Source organism: Coturnix japonica, chromosome 1 (assembly GCF_054131305.1).
Source record: "Coturnix japonica strain WE chromosome 1, WE-NBRP24, whole genome shotgun sequence".
Lineage (NCBI taxonomy): Eukaryota > Metazoa > Chordata > Aves > Galliformes > Phasianidae > Coturnix > Coturnix japonica.
This window is the reverse complement of record NC_140663.1, coordinates 55,444,487-55,462,183: the sequence shown is the minus strand read 5'-3', so window position 1 is coordinate 55,462,183 and position 17,697 is coordinate 55,444,487. Positions and strand designations below refer to the sequence as shown.

The 17,697-nt window shown below is 40.9% G+C and overlaps 2 long non-coding RNA genes across 5 annotated transcripts in view; one reads left to right on the top strand and one right to left on the bottom strand.

The window, feature by feature from the left end:
• Window positions 1–10: 10 nt before the first annotated feature.
• Window positions 11–17,697, top strand: part of LOC107315656 (uncharacterized) — a 29,742-nt gene continuing 12,055 nt past the window's right edge. For 2 of the 4 annotated variants that reach the window (XR_014943764.1, XR_014943759.1), the window contains exons 1-3: window positions 14–1,525; window positions 11,709–11,881; window positions 15,801–15,937. This is a non-coding gene — a long non-coding RNA (uncharacterized LOC107315656). Of the gene's footprint in view, window positions 1,526–11,708; window positions 11,882–15,800; window positions 15,938–17,697 lie in introns of all 4 variants that reach the window. The other 2 variants (XR_014943760.1, XR_001556005.3) reach the window with 2 other exon arrangements.
• On the bottom strand, window positions 2,704–9,014 carry LOC146762426 (uncharacterized). Its single transcript, XR_014943776.1, has 2 exons — window positions 7,787–9,014; window positions 2,704–5,950 (listed from the first exon to the last, which is right to left on the bottom strand). It is a non-coding gene; the product is annotated as an uncharacterized LOC146762426 (long non-coding RNA).

Genomic DNA, 17,697 nt, shown 5'->3' with positions numbered 1-17,697 from the left:
CTGAGCGCGGCCGGTAGTGCCTTCGGTGGCCTCCTCGGGTCGCTATGTTGCAGCCGGGGGCTGGAAGGATGCACCGCGTGCTCAAATCTCGTTTAATTAGGAAAGGTGAACGTTTAAAAGGGGAGACAGAGCAGAGCAGCTCGATCCTTTGTTTGAACAAACGTCCAGCCTGCTGAGCATACCCCTGGGGGCCTCTCACAACTGCGCCTTGCAATAACTGTAGGTGCTAAGGGTGCAACGTAGCTGATTGTGTAAGGTACCAAAACCACAATAGGTTGAAGAGAGCAAGGAAACTACAAGAGGAACCAAGATGAGCCTGTGTTTGCGATGAGTGAGAACATCTATGTTGTTGTGACTGAAAGGTGCCTAAGAAACCACCGCGCTGAGAATGTGCGACCTCCAACTCCAGTTCTGCAAGAAAGAAACCACATAAAGAAAAGAAAATGGGCAGAGTTCCTGGAAAACGATGGACACCTCAAGAAATAGTATGACTGTGTGCCAGGCTTTGTGGAAATCTGATGATCATCAAGTGTTTATTGTTATCGATTACTGGGCTCTCAAAACAACAGCCTCCTTTTATACGTACTTCTCGACTGCTTTCATCCTCCTCCTTTCCTCTGTGGCTAAAGTATTCTGAGGTTGCACACTTTCTAGTCAGCTACCGCTTCCATTAGTATGTGCCTCCCCCTGCCCCCAACAATGTATCATATGCTACACGTGTAATTCACTAACTGCCACCCAAGGCAAAGAAGTTAATATTTATGAACCTATTAAGCCTGAACATTCTGCTCAAAGTTCACAGGCCGGTGTTAGTCAGCTCCTGTGTTTTCTTCTGGTTTCGCATTCTGTTTGGCACTGATAAGCTTTAGCAGCACACCCCTTGGAATATTACAAGGTTTCTCTTTGTAAAGGCACTATCTCTCTATCTTATCAGGAGGGCCCCAGGAGGGTACTCAGGAATGCATTCAGGAATGCACTCAGGAAGGAAGAAGGAAGTTCCCCAACAGCTCCAGGCAAAAAATGGATGATGATCTGAAGGCCACGTGAAGGCCTTGCTGAAACTGAAACTGAAACCAGACAAAACCGGTTGAGGCAGGCTGAAGCAGGAATAAGTGCAACCTGAAGTAACCCATGGTTCACGAAGGCCAAAATGCTTGTGCAGTTACACGCCCAGAAAGGAATAATGAGATGTGATGAGCGTTATAATGAAGTAATGCCCCACCCTCACTCCCTGTGTGAATCTCTGAACACAGCACAGAGCTCGTGCAAACAGAAGGATTGACACGAGACGTAGCCAGAGACAATTTGTAGCTAAGCTAGTAGCTACTGGGGCTGTTTCATTGAAAACTGTATAAATATCAGCAAATTAGTCCTGTGAATGTATCCACTCTGTACACCAGGAATGAATTGGGACAACGCGAACACCACGAAGACCAACCCCTAGCTCTACACAGGACCACCCAAAAGTCAGATCATATTTCTGAGAGCTTTGTCCAAGATCCAGCAGATAAAGCATAAAAAATAGGTGAGTTACTGCGAGAAGAAAATACGGTATAGTACAGTTCTTACAAATAACAACACTGTCAGAAGACTATGATGTGTTCAGAAGGCCTCACCTTAGATTTTGTGAAGTGAGTAACTCTTAGGAAAGCAAAGTTTGTTCCTGCCAGATATAGTGATTTCTGTTAAGCTTTGCAATTCACTCACGTGCATTCTCACCCACATAAGAATCAGAATGAGCGCCCAAACAGCTTGGTTTGACATGTAGAATATGGAACTGACCTGTGAGATAAGGTATGTCGGCTACAAAATCCTCTTTGTGCTCTATGAACCTCTTCACTGTTGAGGACATAGGCACATCTATACACAGCCTTTAAGAGCCACTGGTTACTGTGATCTAACGCCTCTGGGTGGGTCTTATGCAACATCATTGCTGAGTCACAGCAATCCTTTTGTTTTCCTTTTGTTATCTTCTGGCTCCAGGCCAGCTCATTTATCCCCTCTACTCTTATCTTATGATGACTTCATTCTCTTTGTGTCTGGTTAATGGATAAAACCCAGACTAGGTTGCACTGGGATCCAGGTGGACCTTGGATAACAATGCATCACTCCTACTTTATTCAAGCAATTTCAGAATTTCTTGTGCAAATTCCTATGTTGCCTTGTGGAAAAGGAATTCTAAAAATAAATGGAAGTAACAGAGCCATGGTAGGGGAAATGAGACTGTTGTGCCCAGATAGTCCGGTAGACAAACTCAAAGCATAATAACAATATATTTAGCATTTCTTGTGATGAGACAGACCAAGATGCTGATTTACCACATTTAGAGAGCTGCTGTTCTAGCATCTGGAAGACAACAGGACAAACAGTGTAACAGTACTGCACTTGAGAAAGCTGGAACATGAGAGTGCAGTGATCAGTTATCTTTGATTATCTGTGGGCTGGTTATACAAATTGTGATTCATCAGAGTCTATTAGCAATTAATCAAAGTGATCTAAGGAAGTACAAGGAACCACAAATCACAGAAACTACAAAGCAGAAACCTCTCTTCAGAGACTGAGGTAGAGCTACCAACACAGAATCAGCACCGAAGATTGTATCATATGAAAAGCAATTGCTGCAAGGTCAGACATTTTTATCCAGGCCACCACAACATGCCAGTCAGGACCCATAAGATGGACAGATGCAAAGTAAACGAGCAATTCAAACTTGTTTCTTTATTAATACAAATTCCACATCATACATCTAGTTATCCTTGCACACTTCACAACCACCTACTGCAGGAGAGATCAGGAGCCTAATGTGGACATCAGTCTGGCTTGGGTTTGCTTGCTGTATCTCCTCCTCACATGCTGGTTTTCTTTGTTTCCCAGGGCTTTGCAATTTCTCTGACACTTTGTGCTTAATCTTTTTGGGATTCTTGATCTTTGCCATCTCCAGATTCCAAGCTGGTAGAACATACCTCCCAACTCAGTGCTGTTTATGTGCCATGCCTGCTTCCTTCTTCCACTCTCAAATATGGCTTCTCCCCAGCCAAAAGCTGAGTACTATGCAAACAGGAACCAAGTACAATGAGCTGGGACAAGCAGATGGTGCAAACAGGAACTAGGTGCAACAAGCACTGGTGCTTTCCATTGTTGACAGAAGAACATGTTGTAAAAGTACAGGAGTCAAGAATCAAGTCATACCATTGTTTAGAAAGCATACAATGTAAATGAAAAGTGACAATCATTATGTTGAGAGGTTTCCTCTAGTAGAAGGCTACTCCACACGGAAGGCTGATACAATCAAGCACCAGTAACACTGCATTGGGCCAAAACTGTCTAAATAGCAGTGTTGGAAACGCCAAATTTAGAAACAGGAGAAGTAAAAGTAAGTTTAACAAGTAAGAAGTAATTAGGAAAAGTATCATTTTTTTGGGAGGAATCATAGAATCATGATGGTTGGAAAAGACCATCCAGTCTAACCGTCCATCTGTCACCAGTATTTCTCACTAACCATGCCCCTCAGTACAACATCTAAACATTGGATGCCTCCAGGTTCAGTGATTCCACCATCTCCCTGGGCAGCCTGTTCCAGTGCCTGACCACTCTCATGGAATATTTACAGTATTTCCTAATACCCAACCTGGATCTCCCCTGGTGCTACTTGAGGCCATTCCTTGTAGGCCTATTGCTATTTACATGGGAGACAAACCCAACCTCCACCTCACCACAGATTCCCTTTGGATAGTTGTACAGAGTGATAAGGTCACACCTGAGCCTCCTCTTCTGAACAATCCCAGCTCCCTCAGCTGCTCTTAATAAGTCTCGTGATTCAGACACCACACCAGTTTGGCTGCTCTTACATGTTCAAGTGTTCAGAGTGAATCTAGTCAATCTAGTCAGAGGAAAGGAAGAAGGTGTGGGCAAGGTATGAAAAGGTGCTTTCTGGGAAAGGGAAAATTGATAATAAGGCATAATGTGGAGAAAAGAGAAGTGTGGGATCCTCTCATACTAGGAGAGCTGGTGCCTATTGATGCTTGATAGTTCTCAGAGTGGTGGAGGCAGATGTACTTCTTATTTCTACGATCTTTATCAAAAATAGGTGGCAAATCTCTTTTCACAAATCTCTTGTAATGGAGGTGTTGTTGAACTGCATCCATTTTCTTATTACTTAGACCTATGTCATGGCCATGAGGGCATGCCATACTGGACCATTCCTGACCAGCTCCCCCAGTGCTCCCTTACCAGCCAACAAACCATGACCTCATTTGTGCCCCCAGTGCCGTCAGCTCCTGACCCAGCAGTGTCGCAACAGGACCCCACTGAGCCAGGCCAACCCACAGGTTGATGGCCTGGCCTTGGCTTGGCCTCGTCCTGACAATTATATGTATGGCAATTCTGAGAATAGATTGAATTTCATGGAAATTGTATAAATATTAATATGCTAAATGTATATAATGAGAGTGATTTAGTTCTGACGTCTGCATTCTAGGTTAAGAGATCCACATGCACCCTGAAACAGTTCAGTACTGCAATAATTAGGAGCTAAGGTCACTGTGACCTGATGATTATGAGCAATGGTATGAGGTTCACTTCATAAACTGGGACTAGATGATGAACAGCCATGTCCTTGACTCCTCACCAAACTTCTGAGTTCTCCCCTTACTATGAATAACATGGATATCAATGGGATATAAAATAGCAGTTTTAAGTAGTGCGTACATTTCAACTGTGATGTAATAAATGTCCCGTTTTTTCAATCTGTCACTTCACTAATTTGATATGATGGAGGACCCATCCTATTTGTACTTACAGATGGTCTTTCCTCTTTGTCCTTTAAATTCTTCTGTACCCCACACCTCTGCATAGATGTATATTTAAAGAGGGACCTTAGTTCATATTATTCCTACTCTTTTAAGCCTCTTTTATTTTTCTTGTATCTCTGACCATCTGGATGCATGCATCTCACATAGTCAGGCTAAAACATCTTGCTCTGAAGAAGTTTCTAGTGAAATTAAAGGCATGTTATTCTAAAAAACAAACAAACTGTGAAGACCTAAATCCCAAATGCCAATGAACTGGAGCTTCTTAAAACTGCTAAAATTAGGGATAACTGGTCATTTCAGTCCTTCCCACTTATTTTTCACTGTCTTCTGTAATACTTCTATCGCAGTTCTGCTTCCATGTACAGTTTGTGTGACCAAGATGACTGAGAGTCAATTGCATCATTTGCTTTTTCCTCAGACCTTAGAGGGTAAATTTATGGTTACTTCACTCTTAAAGCAGAGGCCTCCAGCTGTCAGTGACTTCTGGAGTTGTACATATGGTGTGCATTTCCTGTTATTGTGTAACATCTTGCAATAGATGCTTATTTATTCCTCTTCTCTTCCACACTTTTTTGATCTTCATGTTTCTGTTGGTCACTGAGATTTGCTGTTACTGAATGTACCACATCTCAGGCTGGGAACTTTTAAAAGTGGCATGTCTACTACTCTTTCATTCAGCTTTCTATTCCTCTGATGAGCTTTTACGTACCTAATCCACAGATGGTTCCCAGAGCATCTCATCTATTTATCCATCTCGTCACATAGATTGTTATTTGAAATAAGCTTCTCATCTTCTGACTTCTACCACCTTTTCACTCAAGGAAATCTCCAGAACCATTTTCCTTCCTCACAATAATCTCAGTCTCAAACGCAATCTCAAAGATCACTTGAGGATCTGTATGCTGGGATTACTTGGCAACATTTACAGAACTTCGTCCTCATGCATGTTCAGGGCTGCTCATACAATGTACCATCTTCTACTCAATGTTGAACTTCCATTAGTGAACTGGATCTTTCTAATGCTAGAGTTGCTCACTCATGCTTCAAAACTTTATGTATTCTCCCGCATAGTGTGTTCTTTTGCAGTGGCTGGATATTCATGTTTTTTTCTCTCATTAAAAAGGGCATGGCATCATAAGCTGAAATGAATCAAAAAGGTGTGGAAATATGCCATACTTATACAGATATCAGAAAAAAGAAGATGCAAAAAGGTTTAATGCATTAATAATTTCAACTTTGATAAATAAAGTGAGTTGTCATGGATGCTAGAACAAGACAATGTGTGTAATCCAGTCAAGATCCCTAGAAGGGAACTGCATTGGAATGTGGTGAAACTATTAGGACTCTACATCCAGGCAACGCTATCAAGGTTGTCTCTAAAATTATGATGAACTACATCAGAGAAGACATAAGGCATGTAATTAAGAAATTATTGCACTCTGTGCAGCCTCGGGGCTGGGATTTGCCCGTGCTACCTGTTTCTGGGCTTGTCTTGGTCTGCCTGGGGCTTCGCCTTAGTTTGTTTAACTGTAACATCAGCTACCTTCCAATCAGATTATTATCAAATTACATACATATATATATAATGTTCCCTAACCAATTTCAACACTCTTTACTGTAGTGTGTGTGTGCTGTACTGCTATAGTACTTTTAATGAATTTCTGTAACAACAGGTTCCTACTCTCTGCAGAAAGTGCCCTTTACGACTGAGAAGTGTGGAGGAGTACACACATAGAATGATAGCTGAGGCCTTGAAAGAAGAGACATTGGATGATACCAGAGGCCCCAGGGTTATAAACAAATCCCTGGTGGTCAATTACTGGTCACTAAAGGAATGCAGCCTTGGGAGCTGGGTAAAATCAGTTTTAAGGATAACAAAGAGAACAAAGAGAACAAAGAGCAAGTGTCCAGCATTACATGAAATACACCATATGCAGATAACTTGGTTGTAATTAGGATATGTGTAGTAATAAAGAGTAATAAATGTGATCTAACAACAGGGCACAGACTCTAGGAACTTTCTCCAAAACTATTTTTACTGCTACTTATGGTGGCCTTTATTCTGTACTATTTATGCAAATATTGTTGTCCCAAAATCTGAGCAAAGAGCTGATGGAGAAAGAAGCAGAAGCAAGATATTTGCTTACTGCATTTCTGCATGAGATGGGTGCTTGGCTGTTCATTGACAAAGCTAGCACAGAATTTCTTGTTTAGACCAAAAAATGCAAAATCACCCTAAGGGTACGTTTATTCATGTGAATACTTCTTCACTTCTTTTTAAAGTGGTAGCCATTTCTACTATCTGTTCTTCTTCCTGTGATCATTCTTCAAGGCTAATGTCATTTGCAGCTAGTACATTCCATTCAACTCCTCTTCACACCAAGATAAGCTCAATAAATATCTTTCAATGGTCTGACCAACTTGTTTCCTTTCAATGTTCATGCTGTTCCCTCTGACATTATTTCCCTGCTTTAAGACTTAAGGTTTTAATTTTTCATTTAAGTTTCACCTTGGTGCTTCTTTTCTAATGCCTTGATTATCTCTCTTCTGACCTTGTATTCTGACACAGATGATTTCTCTTTCCCTTTCATCAAAACCTCTCATGACTAATTCCCACAGTTCTGGAGTATTTTGGTGCAATGCACTATACCACTTGAACCATAAAATAAAGGCACATGACTATGCAATCCCAATGGGAATTGGCCTTATTCATAATTATATCTATTCACTGAGTCAAGCAGATGTGTATATTTTCTACCCAAGCATAGTTTGCACCAAAAACTTTACCAAGTCTTAAGTTAATTATTAACCTCTGCTCTTAAAAATGTTATATCTTCCCCACTTACTCTAGTGATCACTGATCCCAAATAAATTTGAACTTCTGAAAACAAGACTGAAAATATAGGGTTTAATACTAATACACAAAATAATGTCAGCGATTCTCAGTGATGGTCTAACTTAGCATTTGCACTTACCGAACTTCAGCTGCAGTACATGAGTTCATTTTTTTTCCTGGAGATCTTCATTCTTAATTCCCTGATATTCAGTCCCACTGTTCCTCTGGAGACACCTTCTTCACTCTGATATAGTGGATGCAGGAGCTCACTCCCTTCACTTTCAGTGCTGTGTATGTAACCAAGACACGAGGGGTCCTTTTCCCTTTTATTTTTGTAGCTCATCCTTCCAGGTACAGATGTATAGCACATCACCAGGCGTGGGCTGGGGCTTCCAGTAGTAGAGGGATTCACACATTGAAATACCAGTGCAGAGAAGGTAATACCCACAGAAGGAACAAGCGTTCTGGTAACAACCCATTTCATATATGCTCACTTCTATGCTGCATCCTACTGGTGGAATAGGGCTTCCCATACAGAATCTCAAAAGTGACATCAAAGACTTAAACACTTTGGTTGATGTTCAGGGCGTAGACCTCTTTGTGCTCCAGACAGGTGGGGGTTGGCCCCTTTGTGTGCAAGAGGGAGGACCCCTTTGGTTTGAACAATGTACAGATAAGATAAGCAAGCCTATGTGCCAAAGAGGTGCCAGCAAGTAATAGGAGTGCCAAGAAAGCAGGATGTTTCTCAACATCAGTACAATACATGGGCAAACTGAGAGACCACCAGAGACCCTTTGCCCAATTCAGTACCTTGCACAAAGGCGGTTTCACAATGTATTAGCATAAGCATGTGATTTCCTAAAGATGGTGGGCAATAAATTCCATATAAGGTCTGTTATCAACCTACTGTTTTAATGTTTTGTACCTTGCTATGAAGATAGGAGGGCAATGTTTCTTAAAGTTATCACGTTCATTCAGTCCTGTGCTAGACTCTCCCTGCTCTGCGTATCTGCCTTATCTCATGTTAGCCTCTTTTCTACCTGGGTCAGAAAGCTACAATCTCTGCTTTACTCTGTTCAGTACCATTCTTGTAAAAAAAAAAAAAAACCCAAATTTTTGACATATTTGCCCTATCTTGTGCTAGTCTCTGCCTCAGCAGCTTTTTGTGGAAAACACCTCATATTGCAAGAAGGTTATAAGTTCCGGGGGGAGCTGCACCTTGGTACAGAAAATGCTGGAAGCTTCCACTTCAAAAACACAATCTACCTCACAGCAATGCATATAAGTGCACTCTTGTGTGTACCTATTAGAAGGATAACTCCCTCATACGCCTAGCACTGCAGTAATACAGTGTTGGGCTTTCTAAACTATAATTTGGTTTGGAGAGTTTTCATGGTTATGATTTTCTGTAGCGAAAGTACTTGCTCTTTCCCCTGCCTGTGGTGTCATCTTGACTCTCAGTAATGCAAGAGGTAAAACCTCCACCTACCTCAAGTGTGTTTCCCAATGCCATTTTGAAAGTTTTCACCCTTCCTGTTTGATCACGGCCTCTCTCTTTATACTGCTCATCATAGAATCTGCTCCCATGTGAATCTCTTCACATATGTTCCTCAGAAGAACCTCCATTATTTTAGCGATAAGGAGGAACTGCTGATCCAGAGTTATACACCATCTCTCCTTTCCTAAGACAATCTTTCATTCCGTAAGGAGGAGGTGATGTTCTTCTCTACCCCGTGTGGGACTGATACTCATTCTTCCACCAGTTTGCCTCACTCTTTTCCTCTAATTCAAGTGTATCTTTCTGGCACTGCACTGTTGAATCACTCACTTCCTGACACCAGAGAGTTACTGGATTATTCCCTGATCATCAGGCTGGTGCATACTGGAGTTATACCCTGTCCCCACCTCCGCTCAGTAAATTCTAACATCATTCTAGCTCGTGTTCATGTTTCTTGCTTTGTGTCTCCTATGACTCTACACCACTATAGAATTACCATATGCCCATGTCTCCAGCATAGGCCGGTGTCTTAGAAAATATTTTGCTGGTGCACAAGAATTCCACAAGCATCATTTCTAGTGGGCAGCCTGGAAGACTACACTAAGAGGAGCTAGTGATCTACAGAAATTCAAATCCATCTGTTTGCTTCTGTATCATCAGTATTATGAGGTTGTTGCTTAATCCTAGCAGATATACAATTAATCATTATGTACTTAATCACTGTGTAATAATATATCGATGTGCATTCAATCATAAACAGCTGTGTAATGTATTGTTCTGTCTGCTTGAAATGTTGTGTGACTTTAATCACCAACTGCATGTTATTGATCCCAAGAACTGTAGGTTTATTAATGTGATAAAAATATTGGAGTGTATTGTCAAAGAACTCTTTAAAGCCAAGTCCACATTTCAGGCCTGGTTGCTACTGGGGCTGATGAATTTATATTGTAAGCAACGCTTTACAGGAGTACAGCTGAGCACAGAATTGGTTGGATCTATGCAGAGTATTGTGCTGTGACCAGAGATCCATCCAATGCTGTGTCATATCAAGGTTCCCAACAGCAGGAGGAATGGAAGATTCTACAATTGGCCATCACCATTTCTGAGATATTAATAAAATATCTACCTTACATGAGTGTGTGTACATCTTTCATAGTGGAATCCAAAAAGAACCTACATTTCCTACAGCAAAGCTGTTGTTAGTCTCCTAGCAGAAACCACTACTGATGTAAAAAAGTTGATATGAAACTAGCATGGATGTGGCCCAAAGTTAAAGTGGTATTGCCCTGCCAGAGAAAGCTAATCATGCATTAGCTAAGTATAAGGAAGCAAAAAAGTTAATGCTTGTGTTCTAGTGAACTAAAATTAGAGAAGGAAATTAAGAAAGAAAGAAAAGGATGAGAAAAACTGTTTATCAAGAAATCACCTTTCCTTCCAGAGATCCCAGTGCCTGGCCAATGATCCATTTGGTTCGGAAGCAACTGATGTAAGATGTAAATCCCCTTAGAGCTTATGTTCTACTATTCCATAATAATACAACCCATTTATCAAAAATTAGTTGTGTTGTGGCCAACTATTTTTACCAAAAATTGCAGACTTGTAATTCAGTTACTTTCTGTGCAGTAGCAATCAAATGTTTTTGTATGTCTATAACCTGCTTTAGTATTCTCTGGCTCAGAACCTGAAGAGTGTAATTACTATGTTGTTGTATTTCCTATTTGACTACTTGATCTCTGAGAGAAAGCATATGTTCTTTTCCTGTGGGTGAGCATGCCTTTTTGAATGACACAAAGAATTTTACTAATTATTTTTATATCTATCAGTATTTTTCTCATTGTCAGTCAAAGCCATACTGCCTGACACCACTTTATCTGTCTAACAACTTGACCCCTGTTCTTGAATTATCTTTATCACATTAGATGGGTGCACCACTACAAAACTTATATTTTCTTTATTTCTAAACATGTTTATCACCATTTATCACCAACCAGCACCTACGCAACAGCTGGTCTGCCCAGAGCTGTCTTTTTCTTTATTCAGTAGGCCACCTCTCAAACTATGCTGCTTCAGCTTATATTCATTACTTGTGTTATACATGCAAAAGTCTTCCCAGTCAGTATGTATATATGTATAATAATCCCCCACAAAATCATTAACATGGGGTCCCACCTCCTTGCACATGCTCAGTTGTTTTGAGGGGGGGATCTCAAGACCCTCAGAGATGAAGTAAGCAGTCTTCCTCTTCATGGCCACAGATTGCCCTCCTCTTGTTTTTTTTCCAGGTTGGTTGTTTCAGAATGATATACTGCAGATGCCCCCCACACTGACTTAGATAACAGTGATATACTGGGCTTCTTGAGCTGATAAAGAATGTTCTGCTTATCGTCAGACCCAGTGTGTTTTGCTAAGCATTAGGCAGTTTCATGAAAGCAAGTACTGTTCAGTTAAGTCTGTTTAACATCAGACTAAATGTGTTTTGCTAGTTGAGTGATATCACTGCCAACATAGCAGGAGAAAGGGAAACAAAACTGGTTTTGCTCATACTCATTCTCTTATACTGTAGAACTCACAACAGTAAGAGTCCCTGTCATACCAACAAGTGAGAATGTTGTGTGGCCAAAATGACCTGTATGAACAGGAAGACAAGGGATACCAGCTACAAAGTGCGGATTTATCTCTTCAGATACTCCTTGAGTAAGGATAACTGGTTTTCAGATGGGCTTATAACATTTCGAGGTAGGCCTAGATTTGATATTGACAGTAATCTTTCCCCTTTCCATCCAGCTTTCCCTTGACAACTGTCCATTTGCTTCTCTTTGTCTCTCTCTGGGCATTTGGTGGCTCCAGTTCTGCTCTTTATCATCTAAATGTTCTCACTTCCTGCTTTCAGTAAGGTCTTTGTTTTCCTGGTCTGCCTTTTGGTGTTACATAATCTTGATAACAATCAAGATAACAATTGTGGTTTGTCTCTGTGTCACCAGCACCCACCCCTCTGTTAACCCCGCTGTTAGTTGTAGTGCCTTCATTAGAAACATCTGCAACAGATCCAACCACTGTATAAAGACTGTTGGTCTTTTTGTTTTCTTGCTTGTTTTTGTTTTATTTTTTAATCTAAATTGGTAAGTGCTATTTATACCTTACATTATTTTCTTTTCCAGTACAGGGATACAGCCTATTTCATTTTACAATGAAGAGGTAATAGTGCAAAGATTTTCCTTTATTCTCCCACCCCAGATCGTCTGCCGAGCACTGAGGCAGCTAGTGAAATAAAACTCACTACAAGACATATTAAACTTTGTAAATAAGCTGACTGCTTCCTCACATTTTCACCCACTAAAATTTGTGTGCAGTTTGTGAGCAGTTTAGCCAGAATGACCTGCGGGAGAAGATGAATCATCTCTACATGACCCAAGATGAGCAAAAGCAAACTGCCTTTAGGCAAGGGGCCTTATACAGCCTTCTGGAGTCAACAGCTATTGTGATCTCATGCTTTGGCACCTTGTCCTACTCCACCTGAAACTCAGGGTAACCTTTGACTTTCCTCATCTATTTCTCTTCTGGCTCCCGGATGGTTGTTTTATATTCCCTCACATTACCCTACAGCTTTATTCTTTTGCTCTCTAGTTACTGAATGAAGCCGTGCAAAGGTTGCGCTGGGATCCAAGTGCCCTATTGTTACAGAGTGCTTTAAATAATAGTAGCAGTAGTCATGCTAAGGCTCGTAGTTAGGCCTAGTCTGTGTTTCTCACGTATTTAGGAACGCAAGTTGTGTTTCTTATGAACCCGGACACGGATCTAAGTAATAAATCTTGCTTAGGAACAAAGCACAATGTATGTTAAAAATTAGGTTTAGAATTATGGTGTGATGGTAGAGCGGTTAAGCATTTTAGAGATAATGAATAGTAAATAGAAAGGAGGCCTCTAACAGGAACATCCTGTAATGTCACAGATCGAAGGATGAGAAGAATGTACAGCACATTTCCTCAGGTCTTTGTGGGGTAGTCTTACCTGACTGTAACCAAGGAAACATAACAGACGAGGATGAGGTAATCCTGAAGAAAATGTATATAAACCCTATGATTTCTTTATAGTTCGGTGGCTCTGACTTTGGACACTAGTCCTCAGGCTCCCGGGCCCTCAATAAAGCACCGCATAAAACAACTCAGGTTGTTTTGTGTTCTTTAACTACAGGCAACACTATGACTTTGAGTAACAATGAACGCCATCATTTCAATTGTTATTCCAATACCTGTAATCAAACAAATGGAAATGTACAGCTTCAATAGTGTTTGCCTTATATGATTGTTATGTATGTGCAATTACATTACATCAATATAGTCATCCAGATGTATCCTCAATCTTGGAAATACCCCAATTATTTTGGTCTGGATGGTATCTCTGATAAAAGCAGTTTTTATTCACGATTGCAGTGGTGGGCGCACCGCTAGCAGAAGCGCACCTAAGGACACGATATTACAGCTTTTATACCTTGCATTCTATGTGTTTCCCCTCCCGTTTCCCCTTTGGTTGGGTATTCCAGATTACAATTTTCCCCCAGGTTTGCATTTGTTAATTACATTCTGACACTTGTTCATTCATGCGCTGCCTTGTGCCAGTCAGTCGCCATCCCGCTGTTCCTGTTTCCAAGATGTTTCAGTACTCTTATTGTATAGATACGTTGATTCCCTTCAAGACTTCTTCCATTCTGTCCAAGGGACACTTTGTTAAATAAAGAGCCCGGGGGAGGGTGCCCAGGGATTCCAGTCCTTCCTGGTATCTCTTCAGGCACATCCTTAGGTATGTCACAACTTGTATATTTTTACAATGTGTACAACAAAACATTACATATATATATATATCTAAACATACATTGATACTAGTTTATACAGGTATATTATTAATTATTTTAACTTCTCCTCTTTGGATCCTTTATTATTCAGACCTTGTTTGTCCAGCACCAAAAATCAGTAGACAGCTGGACAGACAGGAGCTGCAGACTTTGTACCTATGCCTTTTACCTAATTTTTAATAACAAATTGCTTCACTTATGTACTGAGAACTTAAAATGAAATATTCTTATCTTGTTCTAAACGCAGAAACATTTGATTCCCACAATTCCTCCTTTTCTTCTTTATACACTGTTGATTTCTGCAAGTTTTGCTTTCTCTTTAAGGCATTATTGTATAGACCTCTTCTTCTTCATCACTTTCTTCATTCCCCATTTCCTCTAATATCATTTTATCTGAGTATGGTGGTGTCTCCACTGGTGTTTGTTTTGATAATGCTGTCTCAATTAATCTCTGTACCAGTCCCCTCACACAGGGGATAATAAAGCACCCTATGGCCACCAGGGCTCCTGCTACTCTAATCAAAGAAGTAAATATGGCTATTATCAACCCTTTCCATTTACCAAACCAAGCGTCCAGCCACCTGGTGATAGAGGTATCTATTCCTGAATTTTCTGCCAATTCACTGGCAAGGGTAGTAAGCCCCAGCAGTGCTTAGTTATTGTGACATCTGGAGCTGTGTTACTGGGGATGAAGGTGGAACAGTGGGTTCCCAACATTACACACACACATACCCCTTTTCAGCTAGCATTGTATCTAGAGCAATCCTATTCTCCCAGGCCATCCTACTTGTGGCATCTAGCTGTTCTTCAACTCCCTTAATTGCACTTTTTGTATAATTTATAAATTGCTGTTGATTATAATAGATGTAGTTAATCCAGTCTACATTCTCGTTGATCGTCACCCACCAAAACAGCAACTTGAACCCGGCAGCAATTTGATTTCTTGCCTTAAATTAATCAGGGATAACTCTAGGTACCCCGATTGAATCTATATCTATCATCAAATGATACCCCTAAGCTCCTTTTTGTTCTTCCAGAATTTTTGGACATTCCTTTTTCAAATGCCAGGGCGAATGGTACAACTAATTGAACAAGTGCACAGGTGCCTCCCCAGTAAGATGGTAGGGTGGACCATAAAGTCTTTCCCCCACAGTACCACCAGAGATCTGCCCTGGAGATTCACAATCTTGAATAATTTCCTACTGAATCCTCTATAACATTCAAGACCTCACTGCATAATGAAAAGTTTCCTATAGGCCTGGTAGCCTTCACACCCTGCCGTGAGAGGCAAGCTGTATGGTCACCTACCACTGTAGAAATTGCAGGAGGGATCTTGGCGCCTGTGTCAGGCATTGGAGGGAACAAGAGAGAGAGATCTGCAGTCTCTGTTTCCTAGGCAGTTTTCACTTGGTACAGGGCAAACTCATAATTTCCATTTACACATAATATATAGCAAGAATTATATAATAAGAAAAAGATTAAGTTCACGTGACTATTGGTTACTCAGTTAATAGCTCTATAGAAATACCAGATTTACAACATAAACAGTCCAATATAGACTGTCTTTTTCATTTAACCATCTTACTGGACATAACTGAAACAGCAAAACTTGCTTTTCACTGTCTGTGGCCCACTGTACAGTGACCTTCATGAGTATAGTATTAACCACTATAGTTCACTTCTAAAGCATGATTGAACTCGGAGTTCCAACCTAAGAAGTTTTCTCTTCCAACTACTTATTAACCTCTGGAAACAAGAACTGTTTCCAGAACATACTGAAGCCACTGTGATTTTTCCTTCCTCCAGGTACTGAGCTTGTCCTGCAAGTCAGGAACAACATTTGTGAGAGCTGTCCCTGGAAAACTGTCAGAGTTTAATAAAGAACGGCATGCTCTGAGTGTGAAAACTTCTTCATGGGAGAAAGTCACAAGGTCATGAGCAAGGTAATGGGAACTTTTCATATTTTTCAATGCAATGAGCATTCTTATCTCAGTACCTTGATAAGAAAATGCTACATTGTCCTTCTGTCAAATATTAAAATGCCATTGCATTATGCCTGTGCACACATCCAACTGGACTGCAATGTTTTTGGTTGGGATCCCCCCCGGCTAGACAATTTTGGAGACAGCACCTCAGTCAACAGCGCACCTACACCCACAGTGTGCCCAAAGCCTATTCATGTGTGCAGAAACTGGGAGGGCAGCCAGAAGCTTGGACAGATACAGCACGTGGAGAGTGCAGCCTTTCCTTCCCCCTGAGATGGAGGTGTTATGCTTCAAAATATAGTCTTAGGCACTTCCAGGTTAAGGAAAAGAGGAGTACTGGGCTACAAAGACAGACATTTATGTATCACATAAGCTACAATGACTTCTGCCAATACAAAAATCAGAATGACGGCAACATAAACTGATGGAGTTACTCTGACAAAGGAAGATTAAATTTAAAGCTACACCAAGCACTGCTTCCGTTGTCCATAAATTCTTTACCCAGTGTGTAATGAGCCATTTCCCACACGCTCACTCCCACACACATTTCCCACACAGCTTTCTGACCAGGCCTGGGTGCTAGTGAAATCTTCCACAAGTCTATCACACCGCTGCAAGTTTCTTCACCATGTTTACAGAGCGTATATAACATATGTACTCTGCCTACCTAATGCAGAATAAACACCTACCACCTATATATCCATAAGGGCAAACAAGCATGATATTCCATCCACTTCTGGCTACTTGCAAGGAGTTGCTTGGGGTCTTATATGACCTGTGGTGTTTGCTTTAAGTGCAGTACCATTTTTTAATCTTTGTATGACCTCATGTCACCTAAGGACAAGCTGCACTGTTTTCTTCTTGTCAACTTCCCTCTAACCTTTGTGAGGACAACAATTGTCCTTGATTAATCAGATAATACAGATTGTCAGTGTGTCCATGTTTTAGTATCAGCAGTACTCTATCAAAGGATTCTACATTCATGATGATTAAACACAGACAGTACCCCCTTCCTACCAAAGGGAAGCTCGTTATAAACATTTTGACTGTCTCTATTACACACATTTCCTCCCTTTGAAAGTTTCAAATATCTTATTTAATACATATATTCTCTCCCATACTCGGTATCAATTCCATCTTGGTGCCATCACGTCTTCATTCCATTCCTGTGAACAGTGTTGCCATCTCTAATGGTTCTTTTTATGTTTGTATCCTAAATTATCTGGAACACTGGAAGTTCTATAACTCAAGAAACTAACATTGGATCCCAAAATTATTTCATCACATCAATGCAATTCTGAAAAATTCCCACAAAAACAACCAAAGATTCTGGAAACTTGTCCCAGGACAGATCCCTGGGGTATACTACTCGTCATCAGCTTCCACCTCGACATTGTTGACATCTGGACACTTGTTGGAGCTGTTGACAACCACCCTCTGGCTGAGACCTTCCAAACAATTCATGATTCACTAAGTACTCCAGCCTTCATACCTCTCCAATCTAGAGATAAGGGAGTGGTGCAGGACTGTATCAAAGGCCTTGCATAAGTCCAGGTAGTTGACATCAGTTGCCCTCCCTTTGTCCACTGAAATTATCACTCCATCACAGAAGGCCACCAGATCTGCCCTTGTGTAGCAGGCAGCACCTGTTAGTAGCGCTGTTTCCTGGTGCTATGATTTGTCAGTTACAGCAGTTTACTTGTAAGCAAAATTCAATA